General features: G+C 36.2%; 1 protein-coding gene across 12 annotated transcripts in view; it reads right to left on the reverse strand.

Annotated features, from left to right (window-relative positions):
- Window positions 1-21,476, reverse strand: part of Peak1 (pseudopodium enriched atypical kinase 1) — a 273,181-nt gene that overhangs the window by 153,151 nt on the left and 98,554 nt on the right. For 7 of the 12 annotated variants that reach the window (XM_046427921.2, XM_046427916.2, XM_046427915.2 and 4 more), the window contains one exon: window positions 6,194-6,275. The exons of the other annotated variants lie outside the window; for them this stretch is intronic. The gene's annotated coding sequence lies outside the window, so the exon portion shown is untranslated. The remainder of the gene's footprint in view (window positions 1-6,193; window positions 6,276-21,476) is intronic. 12 annotated transcript variants of the gene reach the window in all.

Consider the following 21,476-nt stretch of genomic DNA (forward strand, 5'->3'; position numbering starts at 1 on the left):
ACATGAATCTGTGCATGCATTAGTTCACAGAACTACTACTACTACTACTACTACTACTACTACTACTACTACTACTACTTCTTCTTCTTCTTCCTCTTATTATTATTATTATTATTACTACTACTACAACTACTATTACTCCTACTACTACTACTACTACTTCTTCTTCTTCTTCCTACTACTACTACTACTTCTTCTTCTTCTTCTTCTTTGGTACTGTATTACTTTGGTACTGGAGATTGAACCTAGAGGTAAGCCATATCCCCAGCCCTTTTTATTTTTTATCTGAGACAGGGTCTTCAGTAAGTTGCTGAGTCTGCCCTTCAACTTGCAATCTTCCTCCCTCAGCCGCTTGAGTCACTGGGATTACAGGCATGGTCACCAAACTTGGCTAACAAACTTATTTTTAAAGAGTCAACTTTACTATATGTAAATTTAAAATATTAATAGCAATAATAAAAATAATTTTCATCACAATTCTTTAAGTTTTAATTTCAATTAATTATTTAAAATAAAAGTGAAGAATTTTTAGTCTTACTGTTGTCACTGTCTATATGATGCCAAATAAGTAAATTAACTTTTTTTTTAAAGAGAGAGAGAATTTTAATATTTATTTATTTTTTAGTTCTCGGCAGACACAACATCTTTGTTTGTATGTGGTGCTGAGGATGGAACCTGGGCCGCACGCATGCCAGGCGAGCGCGCTACCGTTTGAGCCACATCCTCAGCCCAGTAAATTAACTTTTCACCCCTGATTTCTCTTTGTGAAATGAAAGGGGATTATCAAATGATTTCTGAAGGCTCTTCTTATTCTAAAATCTATTTATCTTCCACATGTCTGTTGAATTTTTATCTCAAAAATAAACAATACATTTCTATGCACTCAAGTGGGTTTTATAAACTTGGCTGCAGGCAGTAAGACTGACTTCCAATATTCTCTGTCACTGGTTTTATGTCATTTCTTTAAGGGCTCTGAACAGCTGACCTTACTAACTTTGAATAGATGATATTTGGAAAGCAGTCTCTCCTCTTTGAAATAATCAAAGCTCACACTGTAGACAGTGTATGGTTTTTTCTACTCCCTTTATAATATCAGATTTTCTCTATAGTTTGCTATTTTAAAAAAAAGTCTGTGAAACAGCATTCCTGCTAGCAAAATGATGCAGGTGATTATTAATTTTATAAGACATGAGATATTTACATTACTGGAGATGAGAAAATAAGTAATTTTTACTAAATTCACTCAATACAATCAAATCAGACAATCTAAAGTCCATAATTCTTTTGCAATCTTTCACTATTCCTACAGAAGATTTGCAGACTAACAACATTTTGAACTATCAAATCTTACATGAAAATGTTCTGGTTATATGTAAAAACAAGCAATGCTAGTAAGACTGTTCACACAATTTTAAGGGCAAATTCATTACATTTTCAAAAAAAAAAAGAGATTAATTGCCTTTGTATTTTGTTATTGTTTGTTTTTATTTTTTGGAGATAGATTTAAGGATTGAAGCAAATAATTATTTCAATAATATTCCCAATGTCATCCAGCAGGATAATTTTTGAATACTTGCAAAATTTATCCAGTCTTCTCACCTCAAAAAATAAGAAAAATAAAGGTGACATGCACACACATATATGTATACATGTGCTAACAAAATATTTAATTAATATTTTGAAAATTTATACTTGTTTGACACTATTTTCTTTGACAGATTTAATAAATGGGTCAAATACTAATGTACTTATCTTAAAAATGTAAGCCACAGATCCTATAATTTTCCTTTAATGTCACATTTCTATTTTTGAAAATATGAATCAACTTATTTTATTCTTTCAAATATAATACCAAGATACAGAATGCAGTCCTGAGCAACATTAAATCATTTCATTGTTAAGTAGTGCTACATTTGAAAGAGGAAAACTAATCAAGATTTCCCTATAACTCCATCTCCATGTTAAACTTTAACCTTTTCTGGAAGGAAGCTGTAAATCAAATAAGTTCATTTCATTTCCTGGATGTTTAGATCATACAAAAACATGCACACACCTATATACACAGAAGTCAACATTCCATATTTCCTTTATTCCCAACCTGAGATTGAACCTAACATCAAAAAGGATCTGATAGCTCCTCAAACGTCCATACATCTTACTAGGCATTGAAATCACTTTTAGAAGGTACGCTAGCACAGAAACCATACTACATACAGAGAAATAAACCCATGACAATACTAAATCAGTCAATCTCCAGGTAAAGCCCTGTTTAATGCTAGCAGGTTTGCCAATAAGATGAAAACAAAAGTTAAATATTTCAGCAATTTCTTTATAGAAATGAATAGTTAAAGAAATTAAAAGACTTTATGTGTTAAAATCATGCCTTCTGAATCACAGGGTACGCACATGGCACACATGTACCAAGGGAATGTTTTAATATTAATGAGACATCAGCCTACAAACCTGGCAAGCTTGCAGCTGACTCTAATGAAGAATTCTTTAATACCCAAGCCAAACAAGAAAAACACAAATTACAAAAAAAAGTCCAGTCATCTTTAAAAGCTCTAAGCCCTCTGCTAAAAGTTACAACTTTATTAAGATCACTAAATCACAGCTGGCCACTGAGAAGCTAACAGTAGTTCTTAAAACTGGCTACAGAATCTGGGGAAGCAAAACATAATCATATTTACAACAGATTTAATATAATGAACTGTTTAAACTGTTACAAAACAAAAACTAAAAACTAACTGCTGTGTAGTGGCCTTTTCATTTTTTACTTTAAAGTACCATAAAGCAATGGCTGAAAAGTAAAACCCTTGTACATGTTTTGAGGTCAAATGAAAAGCTGAGAACTTATAACAGCTCTATACAAGTCTGCATCAAACATAATTTTCCTGAATTCTAAGGATCTGTGATGGCATGAGAATGGGAGTAGGAAGGGAGACTGAGCTCTGTAGGACAGAGCATGTGGAAAGTTGGGCAAAAGAATCTCAAAAATGATTCTTAAGAAAAATGTACTTGATTCTGCAATCTGTATACAAGGTAAAAATGGGAGTTCATAACCCATTGAATCAAATGTATGAAATATGATATGTCAAGAACTATGTAATGTTTTGAACAACCAATAATAAAAATTAAAAAAAAAAGAAAAATGTATTTTGGAAGGACATAATACATTTTTCTTCTCTATTTTAAGTCAAATCTTATAATGTTGCTTTCAAATTTTTTTCTACAACTCTATCCTGTTTTCCTTATTTGATTAGAACCATTTTTGGAAAGCCTCCTTTCATTTTTTAGTGCTATAGAATATTTTTAGCTTATCATCTTAAAAAAACTTAATACAGAATAAAAGTAGAGATTCTTTCAATGATCAATTTTTTGTATTTGCAGAGAATGCACCATAATACCACATAATCTAGAAAATCAATTCTTTTTAAAGAAAAGAAAACCTGGGTATCAAAACTGTAAAAGAAAAACTGCTTATGTCCACATACCAATTTTAAGATAATTTTCTTTCTAATTGAAAAAAAAAATATTATTTACAGAAAGTAAGCAAGTTTAAGTAACTTGTTCTGCCCAGTAAGATCAAGGGCATGGAGACAAATACTGTTTCTAAGTAATATCTCCACAATTGGAGTAGAAATATAAGGAAAATTCATATCAATAAAGGCAATGAAACATATAATTTTGTGTGAAGTTTAATTTCTCATACTTATTTATTTACTTGTTTGTTTTTTTGGCTTCCTTTTGAATTAACTGTTTTAAGTTCTCCTTAGCTCAACTATAATTTAAAAATATCTCATTATAAAGTATGATCTCCTTGAATATTTTGCTAAGGCTAAAGCAACCCAAATAGTACACTACTGATTAATACAAGGATATTAAAAGTCAATTATGGGCCAGGAGCCATGGTATATGCCTGTAATTCCAGCGGCTCAGGAGGCTGAGGCAGGAGGATTGTGAATTTAAAGCCAGCCTCTGCAAAAGTGAGGCACTAAGCAACTCATTGAGACCCTGTCTCTAAACAAAATACAAAACAGGGCTGGGGTTATGGCTTGGTGGTCAAGTGCCCCTAAGTTCAACCCCTGTACCCTGCCCCGCAAAAAAAAAAAAAAAGAAAAAGAAAAAAGTCAATTATGGGCTGGGGTGGTGGGCTCACTTGCCTGGCACTTATGAGGGACTGGTTTGATCCTCAACACCACACAAAAATAAATAAATAAAATAAAGTTATTAAAAAGAAGTCAATTATGCTTATTCGTAATCCAGGAATAAATGAAAACAAACATTAAATTAACACATAGACCTAAGTTTCTACCCTTTCCTTACATGTTTGTTTCTGCTATTTCTTCTGGTGTAGTCATTACAACTTTCACAGAAGAAAACGTTTATTTCTCCTACTTAGATTTCTTTTATGAAGCACTGTACTCTCATTTTCTCACACAATAGAACTACATCACAAAGGTGTGATTAGTCCTTTAAAACAAGAAAACTTGGTAAACTTTAGTTTGAGGGTTACAGATTCACTCAATTAGGTCCTGCAATGGGACCCTGAGCCAATTCAATTTGGTCATTTGGACAATGAAAATGATAATATTTAACCCACCAGAGAGTGGTGAGGCTTTGTAAAAGATTAATAAATGTGAGAAACCTTTGAAATGTTTAAAGTACTATACAAACATGATGATCTCACTTCCCTCATACAGAAGTGTTCAATTAAGACATCTCTATAGATATATCTCTAAAAATTATTTGAGATTTATATTTGAAGTATATAAAATGATAGGTGTGTACTTTTTGAGTATGTAACAATGAATCCCACTAATATGTACAATCATAGTACACCAACAAAAAAATGGAAAAAAGAAAAAAATTAAAATACGATAGATTAATAATTGTTAAGAGATTAAAGGAACAATTAACCTCCTCAGTTACAAAATGTGTACGAATGCAAGGTAAGAGACCTATAGGGCACACAGATCAGTGAGGAAGCAGGGAGACAAAAGGATTTAGATCTGATTCCCACACCTCAAAGTCCTTTCTCTCATCTGTTGCTATGTCTGTCACACTATTTTGTGAATTTTAAATCTCTCTTCATAGGATCATGTAGCTTTAACGACTGGTTACATTGGAAAGCTTATTAAGAAAAAGTATGTAACTATTTTGGTGAGGTGATTCAACTACTAATTGTCAAATTAAGAATGTTTACAAATGATCAATCCCCAGCACCACACACACACACACACACACACACACACACAAAGCTAGAATGTTTACAAATGACATTAACAGCCAAGCATGCTCAGACTGAACAGTTCCGCTATTTGTTTGGTTTGTGTGATATGAAATTTTAAGTTAATAGGCATGATGGAAACCCTATAAAATCTTTCTCAAAAAGGACTTTTAATTCTCCTTTTGTTACTAACAAGCTATGTGATCTTGGGCAATTCACTCACTTCTCTATTTTAAAGATGAAGGATAGCAACAAGTACATCACCTGGCTATTGTGAATTAAATGGAGTTACCTCAGTTAAGGCTTTAACGATAGTGTCTGGCACATAATAAGTGCTTATAAATGTTAGTTCCTTTCTCTTCTTCTAAACTTTAGGAGAATAGGGAATGCTTTTCCCTCTTTTTAGTTTCTTAGAAAGTTTCCTTAAGGGAAATACATATAAGTAATCAGTAGTTGTAAAACAAACTAAACCTAAATAAAACAAAGGACTTTGATATATAACTAGAAAATAAATGTGGTTTTGACTCAACGTATCTGAGACTGAATCCCAGTTGGACTGTTTACAAGCTTTTTATTTTATTTTATTTAGTTGTAGATGGACACAAAACCTTCATTTTATATAATTATCTTTTTATATAGTGCTAAGGATCAAACCCAGTGCCTCACATGTGCTAGGGAAGCATTCTACCACTGAACCACAACTCCAGTCTCTTGTCTTCAAGCTTTTGAACTTAAAGCTTCTCATCTTAAAATGAGAATATTATTTAGATTTTTCATCATTCTGTCTTTCAAATTCACAGTTGCAGTGCAAATACTTCGAAACGGCATGTATTCTTTATCTTCCATACTACTATGGCAAGGTTCAAAATGAGAAGATTTGCTACTAGTATAATTCAAGCAATTGATAGAAAGGGATTCAAGTGTAAAATAAACAATGTTATTATGGAAAGAAAATATACAAACCTAGTTTAACTGGCTCCAATTCTACGCATTATGTCCTTGCTTTCTTTTCTTTCTTTATGAATGAACCTCAAATATTCTTTTCCTGTAGAAAGATGCAAAGTGGGGAATATATATAGTGAAGGACACTGAATCACTCTTAAAGCTGAGCATTTTTAATTCATCATAAGATAGAATCAGACTTTCATTCTATTTAATAGATTTTGTTTTTAATCAATAAAATAACCAATACGTGTTTTGGTTGGTTAACAGAAAACACTATAGGTTTAAGTAGCCAAAAAGTAACCATTTCCTTTAATAACAAATAAATTTGTTCTTTACTTCAAAAAATTGCTTTCAGTGCTATAAATGCAGTTCAGTGGTACTGTGCTTGCCCACCATGTGCCAGGTCCTGGGTTAATCTACAGTGCCACAAACATATACTTTTAAAGAATAACAAAATTGAGCTGGGGTTGTAGCTCAGTGGTACAGCACTTGCCTAGCATGCATGAGGCACTAGGTTCAAACCTCAGCACCTAATAATAATAATAATAATAATAATAATAATAATAATAATATAATAAAGGCATTGTGTCCATCTACCACTAAAAAAGTTTTTTTTAAAAAAGAATAACAATACAACAATACCTCTGTTAAAGATGACTTAACTATCCAGGGATTGCATGAAGTGCCGTAATAAATTAGTATTTATTAATTTATGGACCCATATTTCTCAACATTTTAGATGGAGAGTGAGTGGTGAATTATATCAAACTACAGGAATCAAAAAAAAAAACTGAATTGCATCCCCAGAAAAATGCAGTACATGCATCATGGTTTTCATTTAATATTAATGGAGTCATGAAACCTAGTCATGTACCCTGTGGATCTCTAAAACCTGTTAGTAACCTGTGTTGTTTAGTTTTTTTTAAATGTATGAACTTAAAAGGATTTTAGAGACAAGCAACTTAGGAATCATGTATTACAAACTGCTGATACAAAAATAAAGAAAGAGTGATCCAGAAAGATGAAAACAATTAGTAAGGTCTCACTGTATGCAAGAACAGAGATGTATCTAAATACCCTTTAATCCACAAGAGACTGACCATATAGAATTCAGTATAATTCAGTGCTTTGGAGTCAGAGTAATTTTCACAATAGAACCAGAATATTAGACTTTAAAATGTTTCATTTTGGTTTGGATTTTTTTTATTTTTGCACTGTCTAAACAAATGGGTCATCAGTGGTTAAGAGAATGAATTTTGGGATTACACAGATGTGGGGAAAAGTTGATCAAGTCACTTAATCTTTCTTATCCTCAAGTTCTTCAAATACAAATGAAAACAATAAAACCTATACATGCAGGATTATTTTAAGAATAAAATGAGATAGCATTAATAAAGTATTTAACATACTGCCTAGTGCATAGTAAGTGCTCAAGAAATTATATGAATAAAAAATAATTCTAATCGAGTTATGGAATTAAGGAAATTGAAATAAAATCTCTAAATGAAATGTTTTCTGGCTAAACAAAATAAATGCCCAACTTAGGCACTTATTGCATATCTATTTCTTAAAATTATTCAATCATATTATCAAGATATTATTAATCATATAAAAAGGATAAAGTTGGTTCTCCTTTGACAAGTAATTAGTTAAAGACGTGGAGCTTTTTCTTCTCAGTTCCTTCTTAGGTTCCTCTTTTTCCTTTTCTTTTTAGGGTTCAGTGTTTTGCCTACTTCATATTCCACCCACATAGTCTGTGCTCCCATCAGTACTGGAAGAACCCTCAAATGCATAACCCCAATCCTGACCCTTCATATGAGCCTTAGACCCTATATCCACTTGTTTGGCAGATGTTTCTATTTGAAGAAACCATAGGCAATAACTGAGCTGCTCACATTTATTACTCTTAACTAGCAGCACTGCAGCCACTTGCCCACGCAAGTCCAAACTTTGACAATCATCTCACATTTTGCCAATCATCTTCAATATGTATTGCCTTCTATTTTAACACTTTCCCAGTCTACTTCCTCAACTCCATCTCTATTAAATAGAGTATCCAAACCTGGTTATTATCTCTCAATACAACCAAACCAGCAATTTAACTCATCTTCTCATCTGTTATAGTTTGGATCTAGAATGTCCACCAGAGGCTCTGTATTGAAGGCATGTTCCCCAATGCACTAGCGTTCAGAGGTGGGGCCTAGGGAAGGTGAGTAGATCATGAGGGCTCTAACCTCATCAGTGGATTACTTCATTGAAGGATTCATAATTATTGGGAGGTGGTGGAAAGTGTAGGAGGCAGGGCCCACTTGAAGGATTTACGGATTCCCCTTTGAAAGGAATATTTTCTCACCAGTCTCTTCCTCTCTTTTTGCTTCCCAGTGGCCATGAGGTAAGCAGTTCTGCTATAACATGCCCTCTCTTACCATGATGCTCTGCCTCACCCAGATCCACAGCAATGGAGCCAGCCAATCTACAAGTGAACCTCTGAAATTGTGAGCCAAAATAAATCTTTATTCCTTTAAGTTTATTTTCTCAGGTATTTTGTCACAGTGATGAAAGCTGACTAAGCTGACTAACACACCTTCACTACTCTTATCCTACCTCAAATTTATTTACTATACTGCTTTCAGAATGACTGGCTTAAACATGAAAATTCTGCTGTATCAAGTGTCAAACCCTCATATGTCAAAACCTTCAAAGGCAACCTATCACTTACAGAATAAAGTCCAAGTTCATTTATAGAATAAATGTCCAAGAATGAGTTTGTAACTCTCTCCTCAGTTTCATTTTCTATCTCCCACTTCATCATACCACAGTCATTTTGAACTGTCAGTCTTCTATATTCTCAAGCTGTTCCCTTTGCTAATATATCCTTATACTCCTTCCACACATGGGAAACTCTTAGTTGCTCTTTAAGCTTCAGGTCCAGGATCACTTCCTCTGGAAATCCTGACCAAAGTATGTTCTCTACCTCACTAAGTTCACACATCATTGCAACAAACACTCAGGAGACATTTGTTAATCTGAATAAATATGAAACTAAATAAACTATGACAAATCAGCATATGATTGATACATATAAAGCCAGTGAGAAGGGAAACTAAAGGGTGTTCAGTACGTTTCACTGGAGAAAAAGTCTTGGTCTGGGGTACCCAAGGGGTAATTATTCAGATTGTTAAAGAGAGGAAATAGAATTAAACAGAAATGGAAATGAACACATTCAGAGGAAACTAAGGAGACATATATGGCAAGGCTTGGAGGGATAGTAAACAGCAAATACAAACTAAAATATGTTGCTATCACCTATAAAGAGACTTAGAACCACAACCAATAATTCACCATAGACCTTCAAAGAATTTTCTCTGAAACTTTATAGTACAATTACCAATTAGAGAATACCCTGCATACACCTCCATTTGAAATATATTAATTTAGAGACATATTTTCATCTTTTAGTCAATCTTCTGCATTCTTATAGGCTCAAGAAGGTGTTCTACTTAATTTGCACTTTCTAGAGAACTTTACATTGGAAACAGATTCAGGTAGGTCAAGGGTTGGTCAATCTTACAAAACAATCATTAACATTACAAAATTAGGGTGCTCCAAATCAGCAGGGAAAAATAAAAATATAGTAAGCAAAGACGGGGTATGTAGCTCAGTGGGGGGGGGAGAGAGAGAGAGAGAGAGAAAGAAAATATATATAAATGAAGAGAGAGAGCACTTAATGTTCAATTTACAAAGAACTTCAACTGCAAATATTTTGCTATCTGAATGCAGTATAATTAAAGAGTATCAGTCCTTAAACTTAAATAAACTAGCCACTGTACAGAATAATAATAGATCTATGGTTTACTTCCATATGAAGAGTGAAGATTGAGGCTGTTTTTTACTAAGAAGAAAGAGAGGAAACAAATGCTGTTATAACCACTTTTAATGGCATAAAATCTGAAGCTTGCTGTAAAAGCAGAAAGCATACACCATAAATAATACCTTAATTAGAAGGTCACAGAATCAAAGAGGACCAAGTCAGAAGGATATGCCAGATAAATAAATCAGCCACTTGAAATTGAAGTACCTCTAAATGTAGACTTGTATCATTTTTATTTTAAACATTTAACTGTATAGTTATATAATACCCACAGTACATCTTCTATACCAAGAAAAAAAGGTATTGGAAAACAAACAATCCTAACAAGCACAGAATCACTTTGGAGTAGAAAAGTCATTGCATGAGGTTTTGTGTCTTCTTGTCCTCTACTCTGTAAATGCCAAATCTTTGCTTTCAGGTTTGAAGAAAGTAAAACGTGAGTAAGTTGAATATTAATTTTCATCATAACATAGATGATATGTCAGAAGGTATGGGTAATTCTCATTCTCACACAATACCTGTCATTTTAAAACACTTCAAATGATATGAACCAATATTTGTGAATAAGAGATTAAAAATGCTTTTAAGCTGCTGGATTCAAGCAAATTGACAGATATGAATGCATACATGCTAGTCTTCAATTATGAAATCTCCTCACACATAAATAATACCATTATAAAAATTTTCTCTAAGAGAAGAGGGCCTGATAATATTGCAAGCTTGCTAAAGAGAATAACCATCAAGCATAAAGAAACTGGCAGTCCACCAGTATAAGCTGACAACCATGTTATGCTCGAGTGTGTTGTAGATGATCATTTAGATGCCATCAGTCAATGTCACCTATATTTCTTCAGTACTCTATTTATGAAAAACCCTCCAACTTAGGGAATATGGAATCATCTGTCTGATCTAAAATAGCAATTGTTTTCATCTTGTATGCACTGATTTTCTACTGAGTTATATATTTCTTGTGATCATGATCTCAATATAATTAGAACTAATGCTTACAATTTACAAATATAAGGATTATTGATTTTAAAAAGTAGTAGGTTTTATATACAGTCAATTCTCTTTATTTGTGGTAGTTAAGTTCTATTAAATTGCCACAAAGAGGCTGGGACTGAAGCTAAGTGGTAGAGCACTTGCTTTGCAGGTGTGAGAGCCTGGATTCGATCCTCAGCACCACATAAAAACAAATAAGTAAATAAATAAAGATATTTTAAAAATTGCCGCAAACAAGGAATTAGTGATGGAGCCACTGCCTTTGGGAAAGGGGAAATAGAGGACTAGATTCCTTTAAGTCTCTGATCACAACATCATCATCAACTGATCATGTAACCTTATTGTATGAGTATTTCTGATTAAAGGCATTATATTTAATATATTGCTGATGCATTAACATTGAACTCACAGCCAAGAGTCTATGTCAGGACTGAGCAAAACTTATGTAATATACATATTTCCTCAATAAAATATTTCATAGTCTTCTTGCACTTAGGAACATTACATAGCACTTCAGCACAATACTTGGAGGCAATCTTATACAGCAAAGTCACTAATATAAAGCACAAAATAATGACATGACATCAAGAAAACAAAACATGAAAATTAAGAAGATTATAAAAAAGACACTTGTTTATAGTATGAGATCTCAAGCAGAGGCTAAGTTCAAACTCAAATGAGGATCTGCCACGTTGGTGACTCAAATTTTCTGACTCTTTTGTGTATGTCTGTGAATAATCACAATTTATTTCCCTTTCCCAAGTTATAACCAAGTGTCCTTCTACCACTTGTACCACTGGCACAGTTTATCATCTTTCCCTCTCCACCCAATATTCCAAAATCACAGGCTACATTATCATTAGTTTTTTCTTTCTAAAACCCAAAATTATCCACACTCCTCACTTCCTGGTATCCATATTTTAGCTTCAACTGTCTTGGTATTGTATACATGTGCATTCATGATTTGGCATCAAGCCACCTCTGTATGCTCATCTACAAACACTTGTCCCTGAAAAACTGTATTCTAGACATAGTAATCTATTTTCCATTTCTGGGATATTCCATGCTTTTAAAGGGCCTTTTACCATGTTAGTCCTTCTACTAGGAATGCTCTTTTTTTTTTTTCCTATTCTTTACTTGCCCTTAAAACTTCTGCAGGTATTACCTCCTCTGTGTAGCCTTTCCTCATAGCCTCCATCACAGACCAACTTAGTCCCTCTCTTTCCTGTGCTTCCTCAGTACTTTCACACAATTCTGCTTCAGAGTTACTTAAATTTAATTATGATTACTAAGAGATAAAGTGCAACAATGTACTTCTTTCATTTTAGATTGGCTAAGTGCTGATTATTATTATTATAGCTGGGTGATATGGATTCATTATTTCATTGTATACACTAGGGTATACTAAGTTTCCATTATAAAAAGTACAAAAAGAAAATAAAGCAAGACAGACTACAGTGAACTGAAAATCAGATTTATAGGTGGCAAAAATAAATAGGGCATTACATTTTCCCCATACAAGATAACAAGAGGTAGTCTAAAATTTGGTACAAAGGCTCAAGAGGGTCACCAAGTCCAAGGCTCTTTCTTTTTGCTTATCCAAGTCTGTTGATTTGGTCGGGGCTGCTTGCCATAGATGCAGGCATTACCTCTATCTTCACAGCAGAACAAAAGACAGTAGCAGTCACAGAGTTACCCTCTTAAAAGGATAAAGATATAGCCTTTTAACAATGCCTTCTGCAAACTTGGCTTATATCACAATGTTCACATCTCTTGAGCAAGCCAATATTATCTTGATGACCTCATGGCCTTGAGGCTCAGATGGTTTTTGTTCTTTAGCAACCAATATAGTACCTACACATAGAGGTACTTTGTGTCTACTGAATGTATGAATCTCATAAAGGAAAATGTAGTAATAATATAAAAACTCTATTTTCCTAATTTTATTTTTTCCTTACATTATCATGAAATATGATACATGATTATTGCTTTCTCTGTACAGTACCAGACAGGACACTACCAAGGAATCAGAAGGTCTGATTTTTTTGTCTGAGCAAAACACTCAATATCTTGCTGAATCTGTTTACCTAAAAGACAATGGTTGTTTTTTCCAAGGTTGTTCTGAGAATAAAGGAAACATGAACAATATTAATACTTATTGAAATATATAAAATATTATAAACATGATGGCCCTAGTAAGTACTACAACAAAGTCTACAAACTTATGTAGTACAGAGCATCTGGCACACAAAATAATATGAATTAATAATTAACCATTATTGGACTGGGGCTGTAGCTCAGTGGTAGAGCAGTTGCCTCGCACGTGTAAGACACTGGGTTCAATTCTTAGTGCCACATAAAAGTAAATAAAGATGTTGTGTCCATCTACAACTAAAAAAAATAATCAAAAAAAAAAAAAAAAAAACACACACACAAAACACTGTCAATACCTCCTACAATGCTGGACATTAATTCATGGTTAAATGAGGTTTTGGTCTTGACCTTTATTCTTACATTACTATCAGAAACTAATTATACCTTATACTTACACTTCACTTTAAAAAAATGCCTTACAAATAAAGCAGATGTCTTGTGGCATTTATAGGATACACACAATCTTTAAAAATATTTTTAGTCGTTTATGGACCTTTATTTTATTCATTTATTTATGTGTGGTGCTGAGAATCAAACCCAGTGCTTCACACCTGTTAGGCAAGCACGCTACCACTGAGCCACAGCCTGGATATACACAATTTGAAAGCAGGATATGAAAAACTAAATCGGTTAATACTGAGCAGTGATGTCAAGTCCCAGTTTATTAATTAATAATTACTACTGGGCTGGTGTTGTAGCTCAGTGGTAGAGCACTTGCCTAGCATGTGTGAGGCCCTGAGTTTGATTCTCAGAACCACATATAAATAAATAAAAATAAAGGTCCATCGACAAATAAAAAATACTAAAAATAATTACTACAAATGAATTAACAGTACTAAAGTAAGCCAAGATCCTAAAGTATTTCTAAGTGAAATCAAATGATAAATAAAACAAAAAGAGCATTCAACATTAGTTTTCCTCTGGCTGTACAACACTTGATTGAACCTACAGAATAACCCTTAGGGTGATCTTATGGCTCATATGCACAGACCACACTGGTAGTCAGAACTATTTCTAGAAATAAAACCTCAATGGTCTGTTCAACAAATACTAACTAAGCTGTATATTTCTTGATCTAAAAGAGCATTATATTAAAATAAGCATGGTATGTATGACATGAAACAGTAACTAATACTAAGGAAGACAAAAATGACAGTTCTAAATCAATAAAATCTCTATGGAATATTACAATGAGAACTGATGCACCTTTACTTTTCCTGGAGACAACAGATGCTTTTAAGAAGAATGATCTTGTGTCAAGTCCATTTAATTAACTGTCATTTCTCAGACATTCAACAACCTTAACCTTATTATTAAAGACTCACCATATTCTGATTCATTTAAGCAGAAACCATTCCACATGCAAAACACTGCCTCAAGACTGTAAGCTGGTAAATTTGAGCACATAAAGACATCATGAGGCCATAAACACAACTGAAAGAGGATCAGACTTACCTTACAGTTGTACCTACAAGAAGAACATCAATTCCAACAAGAGGTAAAAAGTGTCAGCATGGTAAGAATGAGTTTATGTTTTGCAGCAATAACTATTCAGTTTCAACCACAGAGATTTTTTTTTTAATTTTTTATTGTTGGTTGTTCAAAACATTACATAGTTCTTGATATATCATATTTCACACTTTGATTCAAGTGGGTTATGAACTCCCATTTTTACCCCGTATACAGATTGCAGAATCACATCAGTTACACATCCATTGATTTACACATTGCCATACTAGTGTCTGTTGTATTCTGCTGCCTTTCCTATCCTCTACTATCCCCCCTCCCCTCCCCTCCCCTCTTCTCTCTCTACCCCCTCTACTGTCATTCATTTCTCCCCCTTGTATTATTTTTCCCTTTCCCCTCACTTCCTCTTGTATGTACTTTTGTATAACCCTGAGGGTCTCCTTCCATTTCCATGCAATTTCCCTTCTCTCTCCCTTTCCCTCCCACCTCTCATCCCTGTTTAATGTTAATCTTCTTCTCATGCTCTTCGACCCTACTCTGTTCTTAGTTACTCTCCTTATATCAAAGAAGACATTTGGCATTTGGTTTTTAGGGATTGGCTAGCTTCACTTAGCATAATCTGCTCTAATGCCATCCATTTCCCTGCAAATTCTATGATTTTGTCATTTTTTAATGCAGAGTAATACTCCATTGTGTATAAATGCCACATTTTGTTTATCCATTCTCTATTGAAGGGCATCTAGGTTGGTTCCACAGTCTTGCTATTGTGAATTGTGCTGCTATGAACATCGATGTAGCAGTGTCCCTGTAGCATGCTCTTTTTAGGTCTTTAGGGAATAGACCGAGAAGGGGAATAGCTGGGTCAAATGGTGGCTCCATTCCCATCTTTCCAAGAAATCTCCATACTGCTTTCCAAATTGGCTGCACCAATTTGCAGTCCCACCAGCCATGTACAAGTGTACCCTTTTCCCCACATCCTCGCCAGCACTTGTTGTTTGACTTCATAATGGCTGCCAATCTTACTGGAGTGAGATGGTATCTTAGGGTGGTTTTGATTTGCATTTCTCTGACAGCTAGAGATGGTGAGCATTTTTTCATGTACTTGTTGATTGATTGTATGTCCTACTCTGAGAAGTGTCTGTTCAGGTCCTTGGCCCATTTGTTGGTTGGGTTATTTGTTATCTTATTGTCTAATTTTTTGAGTTCTTTGTATACTCTGGATATTAGGGCTCTATCTGAAGTGTGAGGAGTAAAGATTTGTTCCCAGGATGTAGGCTCCCTGTTTACCTCTCTTATTGTTTCTTTTGCTGAGAAAAAACTTTTTAGTTTAAGTAAGTCCCATTTGTTGATTCTAGTTAACTTTTGTGCTATGGGTGTCCTATTGAGGAATTTGGAGCCCGACCCCACAGTATGTGGATCGTAGCCAACTTTTTCTTCTATCAGACGGCGTGTCTCTGATTTGATATCAAGCTCCTTGATCCATTTTGAGTTAACTTTTGTGCATGGCGAGAGGAGGGGATTCAGTTTCATTTTGTTGCATATGGATTTCCAGTTTTCCTAACACCATTTGTTGAAGATGCTATCCTTCCTCCATTGCATGCTTTTAGCCCCTTTATCAAATATAAGATAGTTGTAGTTTTGTGGATTAGTCTCTGTGTCCTCTATTCTGTACCATTGGTCCACCCGCCTGTTTTGGTACAAGTACCATGCTGTTTTGTTACTATTGCTCTGTAGTATAGTTTGAAGTCTGGTATCACTATACCGCCTGATTCACACTTCCTGCTTAGCATTATTTTGCTATTCTGGGTCTTTTATTTTTCCATATGAAATTCATGATTGCTTTCTCTATTTCTACAAGAAATGCTGTTGGGATTTTGATTGGCATTGCATTAAACCTATAGAGAACTTTTGGTAATATCGCCATTTTGATGATGTTAGTTCTGCCTATCCATGAACAGGGTATATTTTTCCATCTTCTAAGATCTTCTTCTATTTCTCTCTTTAGGGTTCTGTAGTTTTCATTATATAAGTCTTTCACCTCTTTTGTTAGGTTGATTCCCAAGTATTTTATTTTTTTTGAGGATATTGTGAATGGAGTGGTTGTCCTCATTTCCATTTCAGAGGATTTGTCGCTGATATACAGGAATGCCTTTGATTTATGTGTGTTGATTTTATATCCTGCCACTTTGCTGAATTCATTTATTAGCTCTAATAGTTTCTTTGTAGACCCTTTTGGGTCTGCTAGGTATAGAATCATGTCTTCTGCAAATAGTGATAATTTAAGTTCTTCTTTTCCTATTTTTATGCCTTTAATTTCTTTCGTCTAATTGCTCTGGCCAGTGTTTCGAGAACTATGTTGAACAGAAGTTGTGAGAGAGGGCATCCCTGTCTTGTTCTAGATTTTAGAGGGAATGCCTTCAATTTTTCTCCATTCAGAATGATGCTAGCCTGAGGCTTAGCATAGATTGCTTTTACAATATTGAGGTATGTTCCTGTTATCCCTAGTTTTTCTAGAGTTTTGAACATAAAGTGCTGCTGTACTTTGTCGAATGCTTTTTCCGCATCTATCGAGATGATCATATGGTTCTTATTTTTAAGTCTATTGATGTGGTGAATAACATTTATTGATTTCTGTATATTGAACCAGCCTTGCATCCCAGGGATGAATCCTACTTGATCATAGTGCACAATTTTTTTGATATGTTTTTGTATCCGATTCGCCAGAATTTTATTGAGGATTTTTGCATCTAGGTTCATTAGAGATATTGGTCTGTAGTTTTTTTCTTTGAAGTGTCTTTGTCTGGTTTAGGTATCAGGGTGATGTTGGCCTCGTAGAATGAATTTGGAAGTTCTCCCTCTTTTTCTATTTCCTGAAGTAGTTTGAAAAGTATTGGTATTAGTTCCTCTTTAAAGATTTTGTAAAACTCTGCTGTATACCCATCCGGTCCTGGGCTTTTCTTAGTTGGTAGTCTTTTGATGGTTTCTTCTATTTCCTCAATTGATATTGGTCTGTTTAGGTTGTCTATATCCTCCTGACTCAATCTGGGCAGATCATATGACTTAAGAAATTTATCGATGCCTTCACTATCTTCTAATTTATTGGAGTATAAGGATTCAAAATAATTTTTGATTATCTTCTGTATTTCTGAAGTGTCTGTTGTGATATTGCCTTTTTCATCCCGTATGCTAGTAATTTGAGTTTTCTCTCTTCTTCTTTTCGTTAGCATGGCTCAGGGTCTGTCGATTTTATTTATTTTTTCAAAGAACCAACTTTTAGTTTTGTCAATTTTTTCAATTGTTTCTTTTGTTTCGATTTCATTAATTTCAGCTCTGATTTTAATTATTTCTTGCCTTCTACTTCTTTTGCTGTTGTTTTCCTCTTCTTTTTCTAGGATTTTGAGATGAAGTATGAGATCATTTATTTGTTGGTTTTTTCTTTAAGGAATGAACTCCAAGCAATGAATTTTCCTCTTAGAACTGCTTTCAATGTGTCCCATAGATTCCGATATGTTGTGTCTGTGTTTTCATTTGTCTCTAAGAATTTTTTAATTTCCTCCTTTATGTCTTCTATAACCCATTGATCATTCAGTAACCTATTGTTCATTCTCTAAGTGATGCATGATTTTTCCTTCTTTTATCGTTGATTTTCAGTTTCATTCCATTATGATCAGATAAGATGCATGGTATTATCTCTACTCCTTTATATTGTCTAAGAGTTGCCCTGTGACATAATATATGATCTATTTTTGAGAAGGATCCATTTCCTGCTGAGAAAAATGTGTAACTGCTTGATGTTGGGTGGTATATTCTATATATGTCAAATAAGTCTAGGTTATTAATTGTGTTATTGAGTTCTATAGTTTCCTTATTCAACTTTTGTTTGGAAGATCTGTCCAGTGGCGAGAGAGGTGTGTTGAAATCTCCCATGATTATTATATGGTGGTCTATTAGACTCTTGAACTTGAGAAGAGTTTGTTTGATGAACATAGCTGCACCATTGTTTGGGGCATATATATTTATGATTGTTATGTCTTGTTGGTGTATGGTTCCCTTGAGCAGTATGTAGTGTCACTCTTTATCCCTTTTGATTAACTTGGGCTTGAAATCTATTTTATTTGATATGAGTATGGACACTCCTGCTTGTTTCCGAAGTCCATATGAGTGATATGATTTTTCCCAACCTTTCACCTTCAGCCTATGTATGTCTTTTCCTATCAAATGTGTCTCCTGTAGGCAGCATATTGTTGGGTCTTGTTTTGTGATCCATTCTACTAGCCTGTGTCTCTTAATTGGTGAGTTTAAGCCATTAACATTTAGGGTTATTATTGAGATATGGGTTGTTCTTCCAGCCATATTTGTTTATTTCTCTTACTAAACATGGTTTGTTTTCCTCTTTGATTATTTCCCCCCCCCTTTACTGTCCTACCTCCCACTGTTGGTTTTCATTGTTATTTTCCATTTCCTCTTCCTGTAATGTTTTGCCGAGGATGTTTTGAAGAGATTGTTTTCTAGCTGCGAATTCTTTAAACTTTTGTTTATCGTGGAAGGTTTTAATTTCATCTTCCATCCTGAAGCTTAATTTCGCTGGATACACAATTCTTGGTTGGAACCCATTTTCTTTCAGTGTTTGAAATATGTTATTCCAGGATCTTCTAGCTTTCAGAGTCTGTGTTGAAAGATCAGCTGTTATCCTGATTGGCTTACCCCTAAATGTAATCTTCTTCCTTTCTCTTGTAGCTTTTAAAATTCTCTCCTTATTCTGTATGTTGGGCATCTTCATTATAATGTGTCTAGGTGTGGATCTCTTATGATTTTGCACATTCGGCGTCCTGTAGGCTTCTAGGATTTGGGATTCTGTCTCATTTTTCAAGTCTGGGAAGTTGTCTCGTATTATTTCATTGAATAGATTGCTCATTCCTTTGGTTTGGAGCTGTATAACTTCCTGTATCCCAATGACTCCTAAGTTTGGTCTCTTTATGTTAACCCACATTTCTTGGATGTTCTGCTCATGGTTTCTTAACAGTCTTGCTGAGCTGTCTATGTTCTTTTCAAGTTGAAATACTTTGTCTTCATTGTCTGATGTTCTATCTTCTAAGTGTTCTACGCTGCTGGTAGTATTCTCAATTGAGTTTTTAAGTTGGTTTATTGCTTCCTGCATTTCTAGGATTTCTGTTTGTTTGTTTTTTATAACCTCTATCTCCCTGTATAGTTGATCTTTTGCTGCCTGGATTTGTTTGTGTAATTCATTGTCGAAGTGATCTTTCATTGTCTGATTTTGCTGTCTGATGTCTTCCTTGAGACTCCAGATCATCTGAAGCATGTATATCCTGAATTCTTTATCTGACATTCCATCTGCTGCAGATATTACCTCTTCTAACGTTGAATTGACCTGCATTGCTTGTGGTCCTTTCTTTCCTTGTCTCTTCATACTGTTCGCGTTTCTTTCTGCTTGGTGAAACTGTTGTGCTATTGAATTTTCCCCCTATATATTTATATTGCTCTTGTATAATTGAAAAGTCTCCCTTGCAGGGTTGGGCGGCGGTCTGCCTACCTTGCAGGCGCGGGCGGCGGCTCTGCTCTGCCCCTCCTCCAATTGGTGTGACGTGTCTACCAAGCCCGCGGACCCCTGGGCCTGTTCTGGCGGTCGGTCGCAGGTCTGCCTACCTTGCATGCGCGGGCGGCGGCTCTGCTCTGCCCTTACTCCAATTGGGGTGACGTGACTACCGCGCCGGCGGGCCGCTGGGCCTGTCCCGGGTGCGGGCGAAAGCTCTGCTCTGCCCCTACTCCAACTGGGGTGACGTGTGTACCACGCTGGCAGGCCACTGGGCCTGATCCGCCGGTCGGTTGCAGGTCTGCCTACCTAGCAGGCGCGGGCGGAGGCTCTTCTCTGCCCCTCCTCCAATTGGTGTGACTTGTCTACCACACCCGCGGACCGCTGGGCCTGTTCCGGGCGCGGGCGAAGGGTCTGCTCTGCTCCTACTCCAATTGGGGTGATGTGCCTACCACCCCGGCCGGCCACTGGGCCTGTTCCACCGGTCGGTCACAGGTCTGCCTACCTTGTGGGAACGGGCGGCGGCTCTGCTCTGCCCCTACTCCAAATGGGGTGACGTGTCTGTCTTGCTGGCAGGCCACTGAGCCTGTTCCGCTGGTCGGTCGCAGGTCTGCCTACCTTTCGGGTGTGGGTGGCGGCTCTACTCTGCCCCTACTCCAATTGGGGTATCGTGACTACCACGCCGGCAGGTCGCTGGGCCTGTTCCGGGCGCGGGCAGCAGCTCTGCTCTGCCCCTACTCCACTTTGGGTGATGTGTGTACCACGCCGGCAGGCCACTGGGCCTGATCTGCGGGTCTGTCGCAGGTCTGCCTACCTTGCAGGAGCGGGCGGCAGTTCTGCCCTGCCCCTCCTACCATGCACGCGGACCGCTGGGCCTGTTCTGCCGGTCGGTCGCAGGTCTGCCTACCTTGCGGGCGCGGGAGGCGGCTCTGCTCTGCCCCTACTCCAATTGGGGTTACGTGACTACCACACCGGCGGGCCGTTGGGCCTGATCCGGGCGCGGGCGAAGGCTCTGCTCTGCCCCTACTCCAGTTGGGGTGACGTGTGTACCATGCTGGCAGGCTGCTGGGCCTGATCCGCCGGTCTGTCGCAGGTCTGCCTACCTTGCGGGCGCGGGTGGCGGCTCTGCTCTGCACCTACTCCAATTGGGGTCACGCCAGCAGGCCGCTGGGCCTGTTCCGGGCGCGGGTGGCGGCTCTGCTCTGCCCCTCTGGCTTGATGACAAAGTGAGAGAGACTCGGGTGTTTGTGACTCAC

The sequence above is a fragment of the Marmota monax genome, unplaced genomic scaffold (assembly GCF_021218885.2).
Source record: "Marmota monax isolate L192 unplaced genomic scaffold, Marmota_monax_Labrador192_F-V1.1 WCK01_AAM20220418_F8-fsc00111, whole genome shotgun sequence".
NCBI lineage: Eukaryota > Metazoa > Chordata > Mammalia > Rodentia > Sciuridae > Marmota > Marmota monax.